General features: G+C 40.8%; 1 long non-coding RNA gene across 3 annotated transcripts in view; it reads right to left on the bottom strand.

Moving 5' to 3' along the window:
* Nucleotides 1-3,357: 3,357 nt before the first annotated feature.
* The window catches only part of LOC120228693, an 89,720-nt gene continuing 80,130 nt past the window's right edge, over nucleotides 3,358-12,947 (bottom strand). For 2 of the 3 annotated variants that reach the window (XR_005527568.1, XR_005527567.1), the window contains exons 2-4: nucleotides 6,024-6,097; nucleotides 5,447-5,581; nucleotides 3,358-3,767 (exon numbers count right to left, since the gene is read on the bottom strand). This is a non-coding gene — a long non-coding RNA (uncharacterized LOC120228693). Of the gene's footprint in view, nucleotides 3,768-5,446; nucleotides 5,586-6,023; nucleotides 6,098-12,947 lie in introns of all 3 variants that reach the window. The other variant, XR_005527569.1, reaches the window with a different exon arrangement.

The following is a 12,947-nucleotide window of genomic DNA, read 5'->3' as shown; positions in this document are numbered from 1 at the left end:
ATCTCACTCAGACATGGATCTATTTCAAATATTCATTTTCACACACTGATTCTGGCTTCTATTTCCTCTAAGTTTCTAAGAAAAGGGGAAAAGTAAGAAAAAGAAAGAAGCAAAGTAGGGGAAGGGGGAGGGAAGAAATGAGGGAGAAAAGGAAGGAAAAGGGAGAGAAAAAAGGAAGAGAAGTGGGAGAAAAGTGAGGAAGGTAGGAAAGGAAGAGAAAAAGGCAACAAACTACCATTTATTAAATATATACAAGTGTGCTCTGTTCCCACAATTTTAAATTATTAAGTACTTTGTCTGCATAGTTGAGTTTAATCTTCACTAGGAACTTGTAAGATTCATAGCAGTTATGTTCTTGCCCAAAGTCACACAGCGAATAGGTGGCAAATCTAGAATGCAAATCCAGGTCTATTGACTTTACATTAGGTATATAATCTTTTCACTCTTTAATCTTTCCTGCAAAGAAATACTAACTTAATCTTTCTCTTATGTTATTTTTCTCTAAAAAGAATGATGATAATCTCCACTATCTACCAAGAAAAGACCACTGTGAAGGGAAAGGTGGAAGCAGAAGCTGAAGAGGCAGTCAGGGACCAATTCAAGGAGGACATACATGCCATACTAAGGAGTTTGGACTTCCTGTAGGTAATGGAGCATCACTGAAAGATGTTAAGCAGAACTGACATCATGAGATTAGAGTCATAGAAACACCTCTCTGGTAGGAAGCTCTCCAGAGGGTTGATTATGATGGTACAACCTGGAAACAAGGAAAGTACAGGAAAGCATCTACACTAAGTAACAAAGTGATAATATCCTCACTAAGGCCAATTCAGGAAGAGGGTCAAGTTTTTGCCATTATGAGCAGTGAAATCAGTAGGGCTCAACGACTTCTTAAATTGAATGAGTGAAGGAAAATTAGAAATTATCAGTGACTCACCGATCCCCAGTCTGGCGTCCAGGTAAAGATGAAGGTGCTAATAGCTGAGATAGAGAAATGAGCAAAGAAGCAAACTTTTTAGAAATTATGTTCTTTTCTGTTCTCTCACCTTTGCTCATTCACTTCTTTTTGCCATTAATTATGCAGACATATCTCCTCTTCCTGAAATCCTACCAACTGTCCAAAGCCCAGTCCAAATGCGACCTTCCACAAAGGACTTCCCTTGTTCCTATGAGAAAGAAGTGATATTTCCCTCCACTGAATGCCTAATAAAGTGGTACAATTGATTTGGTAAGTAGAACATTCTGCCTTGTGTGAGGGTGGTCTGCATATCTTCCTATAGTTTACAAAAGCCCTTAGAACTGAAACTACAGCTTTTCTTTGCACTTTTGTATCCTCAATTGATGTATGTGATATATAAATGCATCCAAGTAATTTTAACTATGAGAAATAAAGCCCGGTGTTAGACATTTTTTTGAAGAATATGGCATCTCCCACAAACCTGGAAGCACCTTGAAAACAGGCAGTAGTATTGTACAGCTTTTATGTCTCCTAAGCCACAATTCAACTTTAGTGCTGGTCTCAATGCTAAGCACCAAGTATGAGCCCCATTAATACTTGTAAAAGCACTTTGATGTAGATGGCACCTCTTCAACTTGTTTTTCTTTATCCAATCCCTCTAGGTATTTATCTTTGAAGGATGGCATCTTAGCAATGAACATGATCTCAGCAGATTTTGTTTATCTAAATTGTAGTCATAGCCTCCTTCACTCAAATACACAGTTATCTTCTTGCCAACCTCCTATAGTCCTTGCATTTGTATAAAGACATTTTAGTACTTTCATTTTTTCCCCATCTTTCATCATATGCTACAGAAAATTCTATCTTCTGCCTAATTTTTTTGAAAAGCTGCTAGCCTGCCAGTTTTGGCAGAGCAAACTAGGAAATAGAGTCTGGCAACAAAAAGGCACCAAGCAGCAGACAAAACTCAAGGTTTGCAAAGAAGTGATGCTCTTCAACCTGTTGTATTGGGTGTGAAATTAGATCCTATCAGTGTCACACTCACCCCCAGAGCAAATGTCCCCGTGTGACAACTACATGCTGTGCTTCAAGCCAAACGATAGTATAAAATTTCCAACAATTATGTTTTTGGAGCAGAATCTCTCCCAAAGTATCAGCATGTTATTGATTGGCCTTTAGCTACTTCCAAAGGGTCTCTGGTAACAAGTGGCCACCACCAGCTTAAAAAGCAGATGCTATAGGATAATTGGAAGCAAAACAAGCATTCACTAGGGTGATGGCAGAAATATTCCAGGGTATAGCATAACACAATGTAAAATGGGGAAAACAGGCATCACCTACTTAGATTATAATAGTAGGGAATACAAAAGACCATGTCTTTTTTTTTTCCTTTCCTTCCTTCCTTCCTTCCTTCTTTTTTCTTCCCTCCTTCCATCTTTCTTCCTCCCTCCCTCCATCCCTCCTTTCTTTCCTTCTTTCCCTCCCCCTCAGCCTCACTCATTTATTCCACAGTTGTTTTACTGAATGCCTACCAACTCTATGTCAGACATTGTGTTTAGGACTGAAAATTCTATGGTGATCAAGTCAGAAAAAGATACGGAAGAAGGTGAAAGCGATTCCGTTCCTGTAGAGATCACAACTGCAACAGAACTCAGGGAAAACCACAAAAAGCGGCGCCACCCTCCACTGGGTTCTGCAGTTAGCAGATGGCATCTATTTACACACATCCCTTAGACTTACATCCTTCCATAGCTACATAAAAAGAATAATCCAAGATAAGGTAATTCCACTTCAGAAAAAGCAAAAAAAAAGTAATAAGAACCTTTATGCCTATGGCTTTTACCTAAAAATCTGATTTTGCATTTGGAAAGAAGTATTCTTTAGAACATTTAGGAAGTTGTGAATCTTGCCAAGAGATTTAATGAGGATAAATTTCTCTTACAGGAGCTTTAAAAAAAAACAGGAGATGAATTGACCTTCAAGTGAGCTCCAATCATGGTGGCTGAATGGGGAAGAAATTGGCCTTTTCTGCTTGGAAAGAAGATGTGGATATGCAGTATGGGTGTAGTGTGTATCAGGTATTCGATACATGATATGTACAGCTATCAGAGAGTCTTGAACAGCATTCTAAGATTACATTTATTGGAAAAATAATTCCACAATATGTCAACAGTAATCAAAAGGACAAAATTTTGAACATGTTCTTTTCAACAAAGTGAAGCAGGTGTCTCTATTAAAAGACTTTCAGATGCTTTTTAAAAAAATGTTTAAACATTTATTCATTTTTGAGAGACAGAGAGGACAGAGCATGAGTGGGGAAAGGGCAGAGAGAGAGGGAAACACAGAATCTGAGGGAGGCTCTAGATTCTGAGCTGTCTGCACAGAGCCTGATATGGGGCTTGAACCCACAAACCATGAGACCATAACTTGAGCTGAAGTCGGACACTTAATGGACTGAGTCGCCCAGGCACACCATGTTCAGACTCTTTCAACGCCTATGTTACGAGCTTCTGCAAGACAAGTATGAAGATGCAGCATGCTCCACTCTCAACTGACTTTGAAAACTGATATGAAGCACTACCTATACTTTAAAAACTGCAGTTCAGGGAGGTTAATTAACTCATCCCAAACCACCATCCAGCTCGTCATCCTGGTCTCTTGTTCTTCCCATTGCCTCGCGATGGTCACCAAATGGCTGACTGGTTCTCTAATTTTAATGACACCCCCTTCTCCTGTTTTCATCTCTATGCTTTATCAAAAAAAGAAAATCTAATATTCCCATACTTGCCTTAGTTTGAGATGGCCCCAGCTATAGAAGAAAAGAAAAGATATTTTACGCATTTGCAGAAGTAGGATATTAAACTCTTTGACATAGTCTCAAACACATCTTTCCCTGGAGAAAAATGTTAATATAAAACCCTCTATGTCAGACCAGTCCAGAGAAGGCCTCTTGTGTCTTTTCACAGCTTTGCTTTGGGAAACTTACTAATATAAGATGTGTGTGCACATATGTGCATGTGTGTGTGGTGCTGGCTTTTCCATTGGTGTATTTTGACTCTACATACCCATGTCTAAAATCATTTCCAAGAGCTATAGATTTATTCTATTTATTCCTTCAATCATTTATTCACTTACTAATGCATTCAACCAACATTCACTGGACCTGAGTGCAGAAGGCTTGAACCCTATCTACAGCTCCACCATATCCCTTCCGAGTGTGTGTGTTTATGTGGTGAGAACTCCCAATTGAGAGATTTCTTCCTAGAAGTCCAGATCCTGTTTCTACCCACAGTCACTCTGAGCTAATTGCTCAGATATGTTTGCCTTAATGCTGAGATTCACTCAATATGTTGTCATTTATCAAAATAGTTACCCCATTGGTTTCCCAGAGGCAAATAAAGAGTGCCCTCTCTTCACACAGGGGTAGAGAAATTTGCTACACGGTGCAGAAATAAGTGTAGATAATCACATCTAGATACATGTAACTGAGCCAGGAAAATATGATAGAGTGCAGGAAATATAAAAAAAAAAATCTATGCTTCGTAAGGACTGGTTGTCATATGAAATCTAGACTAGTGTACACTGGATTGACTGGAAAAACACATCTCCAACTCTTCCCTGACCACTCTACATCATGTTGTAGTTCCATCCCCCATCCTATTACTGTCTCATATCATCTGTTTCTCATTCTCTGAAATTGCCTTTTTCCCCTTTACTTTCTTTTTTATCTCTTATTCTCCAGAATTTATGCTGTTTGAGTGCAAAGATTTTACTTGTCTTATTTCTTGTTTTATCTCCAGCATTTAGAACTTCATTAGCACACAGTAGCCAATCAATAATACTTACTGAATGGATGAATGGATGAATAAATACATGAAGAAACTAAAGACTTCTTTTATTCCTCTCCCTCATCTTAACATCTATATAACCTTCATTTTCTTTTACTTGCAACTTCAAATGATGAGATATTTAGTTGAAACTAAACAGTCCAAAAATTACTTCAAATTCCTCTAGAGCAATATTATAAATTCTGAAAATATATATACATTTATCATATGCAATTAAACTTAATTCATTGATTAGTTAAATTGTCTGGTCTGTAAAACTACCACCAGCCTATTTCAAACACCTGAAAAAAAGAGGTTTCCAATATGAGTAAATACCAAAATTCCAGATACACACACACACACACACACACACACACACACACACACACACATTTTTTTTCATTTTTATCATAAATCATCCCCAAGCATTTCCAGGCACCAGGCCAGGGGTTCCTTGTGAATTTTGCTGGGTGAACCAGTAAACAAAGAGGCAGCTTGCCGGCTACATCTCTTCACATAAGATGACTATTTCCAGAAATCTCATATTTGTAGGCTTTGGTTGCTATTTTATGGATAACCATCAGTTACCTCTGTAAAGAAAGTGTGCATGTTGTACACATCTTCACCAGCAAGGAAGAAAGGGCTCTAGAAGTAATCTCACCTTCTCAAGAAGCAGGGACCCCATCCAAAACAATCACCAAGCACAGAATCTTTGATCACCAGGCACCTGTTCATTTCCTTTCTCCACAGTTACATCAAGTCAGCCACAAAGCCCATTATGAATGCAGTTTTGAGTCTGTCTGGATGAAGTGGATAGTAATTAGTTCCTTTTACATTTGGTAATTTTGTTAACACAACTCAGTAGGTGTCTTGTTAATTTGTTCATTACTAGGTGGATGAAAATGTGCATCTCTTCTGTGAATACCAATTATTCCTAAATGAGGTAATTTCACCAAGACAGTGAAATTTCCTCATTCTTCCCTGGTTTAAGAATATCACTGCCAAGAATGAACAATTTGAAACAAAGAAAGCTGTGGGAGGTGGAAATGGTGCTCTTGCGTGAAAAGGGGGGGGGGATCCACCTTATTATTTTGCAATCTTAAAAGGAAACCCATTTTCAGGGTGAATAGGAAGTGAGGAGAAAGAGGCAGGACATGCTGGTGATGGCAGTGTTGTTTCAGACTCTGGTGGCCCTGGATCCTCAACTGCTCTTTCCAGAAACCAAAGGGACATCTCACCGTGTGATGCAATAAGAACAGTGGTCATCTCATCATTTGGGGGCAACTTAGTCACACTCCAGGATTCTCACCACCTGTGACACAGAAATATCAGTTACAAGATCTTCAAAGAAGTTTGCAAAGCCCACTTCTATCTCCTGCTCAAAAACATTTCATTTTTTTCCGTCAAAGTGATTACATAAGTCTCAGTCTTCAGACAATTGAATTTTTTGTATGGGGGGTGGGGGGAACCAGATGATGTCATGGCAATACTACCCATAAGGCCAAGGAGTGGAATAAGTGCATCTCTGGGCTAAACATGGTAGGGAAGGAAACAATTCATATTCCCTTAGAAAAGAGACTGTTCGTTTTTGTATTTGTATCCCTGGACATAGCATGTCTCTAGAACATAGCAAATAAATCTGAAGACCCCCATTTCCTCCTAAACAGGTCCTATTGAGCCCCGCTTGTTCATACACTCTGTATTGAAAGGCCAGAGAAAACTGATGTCTGCCCTTTAGTCAACTGAGTGGATACACAATGCAAAAAGGTAGGGCTGGGTTGCCCTTCCCTGAAAGCCTCACTGACTTCTACCTTGCCCTTATTCCCACCTACAAAGAACAGTGAGCTTTCAGGACATCTTTGGAGTGACCCACTGGAGAACCAGGGAGATGCAGTGGCCTGGGGTGAGCTGCTTGCTGCTCTCTCTGTTTCCCTTCCCCCACCCCAGCTGCTCTCAAACAATTTTCCCTATACCAAATACAGCATTTTCTCTCCTCCTTTCTCCTTAAGCTAATAATCTGAGATATTCTTTGTTCCTGCGGGAGCCAGAGTGGAGTTAACTTTGTGTTCTTTGTGTTAAGAAGGAAACAGTACTGTCTTACAGGGCTCTCCCATTTCCTTGCTGTTAGAATTATTCTTTGGGCTACCTTCACTCCAATGAAAGAATAAAAGGGGACATCGACTATATATCCTGTTTACTACAGATCACTAAGTGATTAACATAATGTCTGATATACAGTGGTTGTACAACGAATACTGTTATATATCCATGGTGAATATTAATAGGTAATAATAGAAACAGTAATGAACAACTAATAATTCTTGGGTGATCAAAGCATTACCCTAAGTGTTTTATATATCTTAGCATATTTAATCCTCAGAATAACTCTAAGAAATAGGAAACATTATCACATTTATTTCAAGGGTGAGAAAACTGAGGCACGCTGAAGTGTCCAAACTATGTAAGTTGCAGCACAACAATATCTGTTCCGTCTATTACCATTAGCTCTCAGAGAACAGGAATTATGTCCTATTTCTGTTGGTAACCCCCACAACGTCTAGTAAAGAGTCCTGCATTCAAGCAGTGTAGTGTAGCTGTTAAGTCAGGACTTTGAGTGAGACTATCTGCATTCGAATGCTGGCTACATCACTTGCTGACTGTGTGACATTACTTAACACTTCTGAGTGCCTATTTCCTCCCCTTAAAGTGGAGATAACCACAGTACTGTCCCTCAGCGTTGTCGAAGACACACTTAGCACAGGACCTGCTCTATAGTAGTCATTTGGTGTCAGCTCTCATATCTCAATGGCCGACCCAATGCACGGCACAAGAGAGTTCAGTAACTACTTGCTGGGTGTGTGAAAGAATGAGTACATGAATGAATGAACACGAAATGCCTGCATTCCTTTCTTTCCTTCCGGGGCTCTAAGCCACTAGGAGAGCTCTGCTCACCATCTCTGGTGCTCACACAGCATGGTTGTCAGCTCATGGATCCTGCTCGTCTGTTCACACCTTAAAAGCAGTAGAGGGAACATTGAGCAGGAGGTGTCTTATTCCACAGGGCACTGCTAAAAGCAGGACCGATACAATCTGCACTTTTTCAGTCTCAAACCTATGGGGAGGCTCCTTGGCTTAAACAAGGAATGGGGACACATAAGGGGGGGAAAGAGTCCAGATTGAACTCTTTACAATGTCATACACCACAGATGTAGGAAATCTGCTGGGCCCAATGAAACAGGGACACCTGAGTTAGAGACGGGCTCTGGGAGACATCAACTCAGTAAGTTTTCCACGCTGGATGGGAGCCAAGACCATGAGAAATTCTGCTGTCATTTCCTTTCACAGCCACTGGCAAATGAGTGTGAAATCTGGTGAGCTGAAGAGACAGGCATGGTGGCAGAGATTTAACAGCAGAGTTAAGTAGATGAGACAGAAATATGCTTCAGGACTCTAGAGACCTGAAATATGGAAGACAAAGAGCAGAGGCCAGTCTACCCAGAGACTGGAACACTTAGGAATTGTACTCCTTTCCACGGAGAGAAGTAAGTGAGCAAAGCACAGGAGGATCTGGCTGAGATGGACGCTATGTGAGGGCTGCTGGATCCATTTCTCTTGCGTCCTTTCTTACGTTACAATACTGGAAGCCTGCATCTGGCCCTGAATATAAACACCACTTCTTCAGAAGAGCACATGTAGAATGTAACAAATTAATGCTAACACATTCATTTTATTTCCCTTTATTGACACATTGTTTTCCACTTTGAGTTTTTTATCCCCAAAAGGGCTACTTCATCAGACATGGAAAAAGACCATCAACAAAGGAGGGTGTCCTTACGATGCTTCTTGTTGACACAATAGCTCTGCCAAGACCACGAGGGGTTTTTCAGGCAGATGGGCTATGAGACAACGTAGTCCCCACCACAGAAGCTGGTTCCCATCCTGCGTGGCATCTGGTCCTGAGGGGCAGCAGGGGGTGGTCTCTGTGGTAGGTGAAAAGATCTCTTAGAAAACTACCATGTGACACAGTCCTAAAGGAAATCATCTGCGCTTACCAGGATTAGGACAAAACTTCAAGGGAACTTGAATTTCCTTACAGTAGACTTAAAGACCTTCAAAAAGAGAATTCCAGACTTAGAAACAAAACCAACAAAGCCTACTGAAAACTCATAGAGGCTTCGACCAGGTAACACCTCTGGGGGTGCTTGCCGTCAAACTTACTTGCCATGATTATTAATGCCTAAACCATATAATATCCCATCAGGAAATTGTGTATTAATATCCCTCGGTTTTGTAGATGAATAAATTGATGCACAGGGAAGGTGAGTGAGCTTGCCGCAGGCCCCACAGTGAGTCATTGCCAACCCAAGAATTACCACTCTGAGCTCCTGACTTGCAGTCTGAGCTCACACCTCCAGGATCAATCTACTTAGATCCACCAGACAATGGCTTCAAAAGCTTTTACAGCAATTAGAGGAAGAACACTGTCTCCTATTAGGACACACCTACACAGTTTCCTTTTGGACCCTGGCACAGTTGCTACCAGTGAGCAGGGAGCAGGAGATATAATTTAGTGCTTGAAGTCTTCCATATCCAAGCAGCCTTCTTAATGGCAGAAACCACACCTTATAAGGAGAAAAGTCTGGGGATGGGAATTCTCCCTGGCATAGCTTGTAAAAAGGAGAGTATGGGTGTGGGGGAGCAAAGAACCAGGCATCTCATTTGTTTGTTCTTGAACTTGAAACTGACATTAACTGAGTTTAACTAGTATTCTGCCATAGCATTTTTCCCAAAATGTTGACCCATGGTGCTGAAAAACTATCTTTTTCTTCCTTGCAATTATGTATCATATATTAAGAAGTGCTTAAGGAGGTAAAAAGAGCGTTCTGAGTTTTTAGCTCCAAATGATGCCCAGAGCCAGGGATGTAATGCCAATGGCATTCACAGAGGTTTCACACAATCAAGACCAGTTAGACTCTATGGAGGGAAGCCGGGATGATTACAAAGAATATTTCAAATCTAGTATTTGCCTTCACATAGGTCAAAATAAATGAATATGAAAAACTCAGCTATAAAGACAAGAGAGACGACTATGCTAATGAAGATCCTATAAACACTACCATATAATCCTTTGTTGGCCAGTGATGGGGCTTGGGGTGGGCGGGGTGAAAGCTGGTCCAGAGTTAAAGGTTAAATCTGGCAAACTAAATTATTGACGCTCTTTTCAGGGAAGAACACATTTGATTTACCATTTCCCCTAACTTAACTTTTTAACTATACTCCCAAGTCAATGACAAAAACATTTTGGGGGCACCTACTCTTCTGGCAAGGAGTGTCCTAGTTAAGTGTTAGATGGCAGTTTCTGTGGATTTGTATGACTCTTCACGGATCTGTATGAAGACCTCAGGTGGAAAGCCATTCCCAAAGAGAAAGCCTCGGAGCTGGAGTCAGTTGCAGTGGGCAGGCCCTGGTCTTGGAAAGGGCTCTTAACCAGTCTGAAGGCAAGGTGGGCCCTTCACAGCAATATGAATTGCAAGCCTTGCCCTTCAAACTGTCCAGACAGCACTCTCATCTTTAATCATGTCAATTCGAACACCAGCTAGATGTTAGGGAGGGACAGAGACCTCATATCCTACCATAAACAAGGTGTTTTTTTTTTTCTTCATAAGATCTAACTTGCTCTGAGACCCCTAGAAAGCAATTGTCCTCAAGATCATTTTATGCAACTGCCGAGATCTGTCTTGCTTCTGGGATTTTTAAGTAGAACAACCAAATTTAAAAGTTTTATTTCAAAAGGTTTGAAAAGTACTTACATAAGCTGAGATGGGGAGTTTGGGTTTGGTATTCACTGGGAATAATTTGGGGGAAGAAATACATGACTCAACTCTGGGAACACCCCAGGACCACATCACCCTTTGAGCTCTCTGCAGCAGATGGATGCCTTTCTGCTCTGAGGCCTCAGAACCATCCAACGAGGCCTCTGCAATAATAGCTGGGCAAAACTTTATCAAAGGAAGAAGCAAAAAGGCCTGACACATGATGCTGCCAGCATTTCAGCAGCCAGGTTAGCTTTGTTCTAATGCCATTCTGTCAGGTTTAACAAGCAGATATTAAGAAAAGTTTATAGGGAATCGAGATGAAAGGTTGTCGGTGGAGATGAGAGCTGCCAGCAAGCACCGCGAATCACAGCTGGGTGTAGACTCTGCCGCAACTGGCTGAGAGAAAAAGAGGTTTGATATGGGAGCAGCTGCTTCCAACCCTGGCGAAAAGCAGGGCTTAATCATCTGGCACCCAAGAGTCTGGAGCTCCACCTGGAGAGAAACAACTGAGAGTGTTCTGGGTGTGAGCCTCTCATCATTAGAATAGAAACAAGCGACGTATTTGCAAAAGTTGGGTCCTTCACTGGTCCTGACCTGGTATGACATTTCGTGTGTGGAATGCTTTCACCTAAGCACACAAGGACAACGGAAGCAAGGAGGCTCAAGAAGGAGAGTAGTAATTTTACTTGAGGGCTCGGGGGTAGGGTTGAGAAAGGAGGGGAACTGGAAAATGACAAAGGCTGGTGGCACTCCAGCAAACGGGCATTCTAGAGCAAGGTATTATGTGCTGGCATGTAGGGCAAGCCAATCTGAGCTCTCTTTTATCAATTTTCAGTCATGCTAAATTCTTCCTGAATCCAAGTTCCTTTCAAGCAAGAGCTTTTTGAAATGTGGAAGAGTCAAGATGCCTTAGAAGGGCTGTGTGTCATCAACACAATGAAGGTCAAGTTTCAATCTCCATGCGATAAAGCCATAACTCACCCATTTGTGCTCTCTTTTCACTAAGTCCCATTTCTGTGAATTAAAAACAGCCAGAAAACAATTATTATATTAATTTGTTTAAAACCTCAGTTTTTCAAAATAATGACTCCTCTTCTAAGTGTGTAGATGTCACTTCTATTTCAGTCATGTGTCTTTTCCAATGAAGGCTATTGATGCTTTCTTTTGGGGGAAAAAAAGGAATTATAAATAGCAGCTATTCCATCCAAAATCATTAACAAAACCCCTCTAAATATCTGCCAGCAATGATGCAAGAATGCTTGCACTGAGGAAATGAGCACCTTTCTATCTTGAATTACTAATGTATTTTTCTTCTATTGAAGTAAAATTCACATAACATAGAATTAATCATTCCAAAGTGGATAATTCTGTGGTATTTACTGCATTCATAATATTGTGCAACCACCACCTCTGTCTGGTTCAAAAGATCCTTTTAAATATTTTTCATCAAGTTTTTATTTATTTATTTTGAAAGAGAGAGAGACAGAGAGAGAGAGGGCAGTGGGCAGAGAGAGGGAGAGAATCCCAGGCAGGCTCTGCACTGTCAGCTCAAAGCCCAGTGCAGGGCTTGAACCCACAAATTGGGAGATCATGACTTGAGCTGAAACTAACAGTCAGACACTTAACCAACTGAGCCACCCAGGTGCCCCTATTCCAAAAGATGCTTAATCCCCTCAAAAGGAAACCCTCCACCCACCAAACTGTTACACTCCATACTTCCTCCTCCATCTGCTTGGCACCAGTGTATTTTAGAAGAGTGTTTGTTCAAACATTGTTTGTTGGGGCAGAGTATTTCTATTGCCATTAGAAAACCAGTCACATTGGGTTAGAGTCTTTCTCAAGATCCAATCACAATTAAGATCTCTGGTCTTGAAACAAGTGCTTTCAGAGTTGATGTCTCTGCCACCGCAGGAAAGCACTACATTGTTCCAAGCCACTACAGTCAGGAGCCAAGCCTTGGATAGTGTTTTAAAACAATTAATCATCATTCTTTTGTGTAGGTAGTGGTTTTTCTCTTCAAAGTCCAATGATAAACCTAAAGTTCGTTTCACTGAAGCTTCTTTGACATCTCCATCTTACAGGTAAAGAACGCAGGTAACTCCCCAGGGTTAAATGCTCTTCTGGCCAATAGATTTAAATGAGGCCAACAAATTTAAAATCACAAACCCTGAGCTTTGAATCAAGGCCTCTTATGCTGCTCTGGGACTTTACACGCATGCACACCGATTTCCATTATAATGCCCCTATTTTTAGTTACACATAACTTTTAAAGAAGTTTCTCTTGGAAAGTGTGAGGGTTTTCAGCAGTTATTTTTGTGATTCCTGAGAAGGAAGACCTAGCTTTTT

The sequence above is a fragment of the Hyaena hyaena genome, unplaced genomic scaffold (genome assembly GCF_003009895.1).
Source record: "Hyaena hyaena isolate Hyena2069 unplaced genomic scaffold, ASM300989v1 scaffold_26, whole genome shotgun sequence".
Taxonomy (NCBI): domain Eukaryota; kingdom Metazoa; phylum Chordata; class Mammalia; order Carnivora; family Hyaenidae; genus Hyaena; species Hyaena hyaena.
Note: the sequence above shows the minus strand (reverse complement) of the source record. Positions and strands in the feature narration are given on the sequence as shown.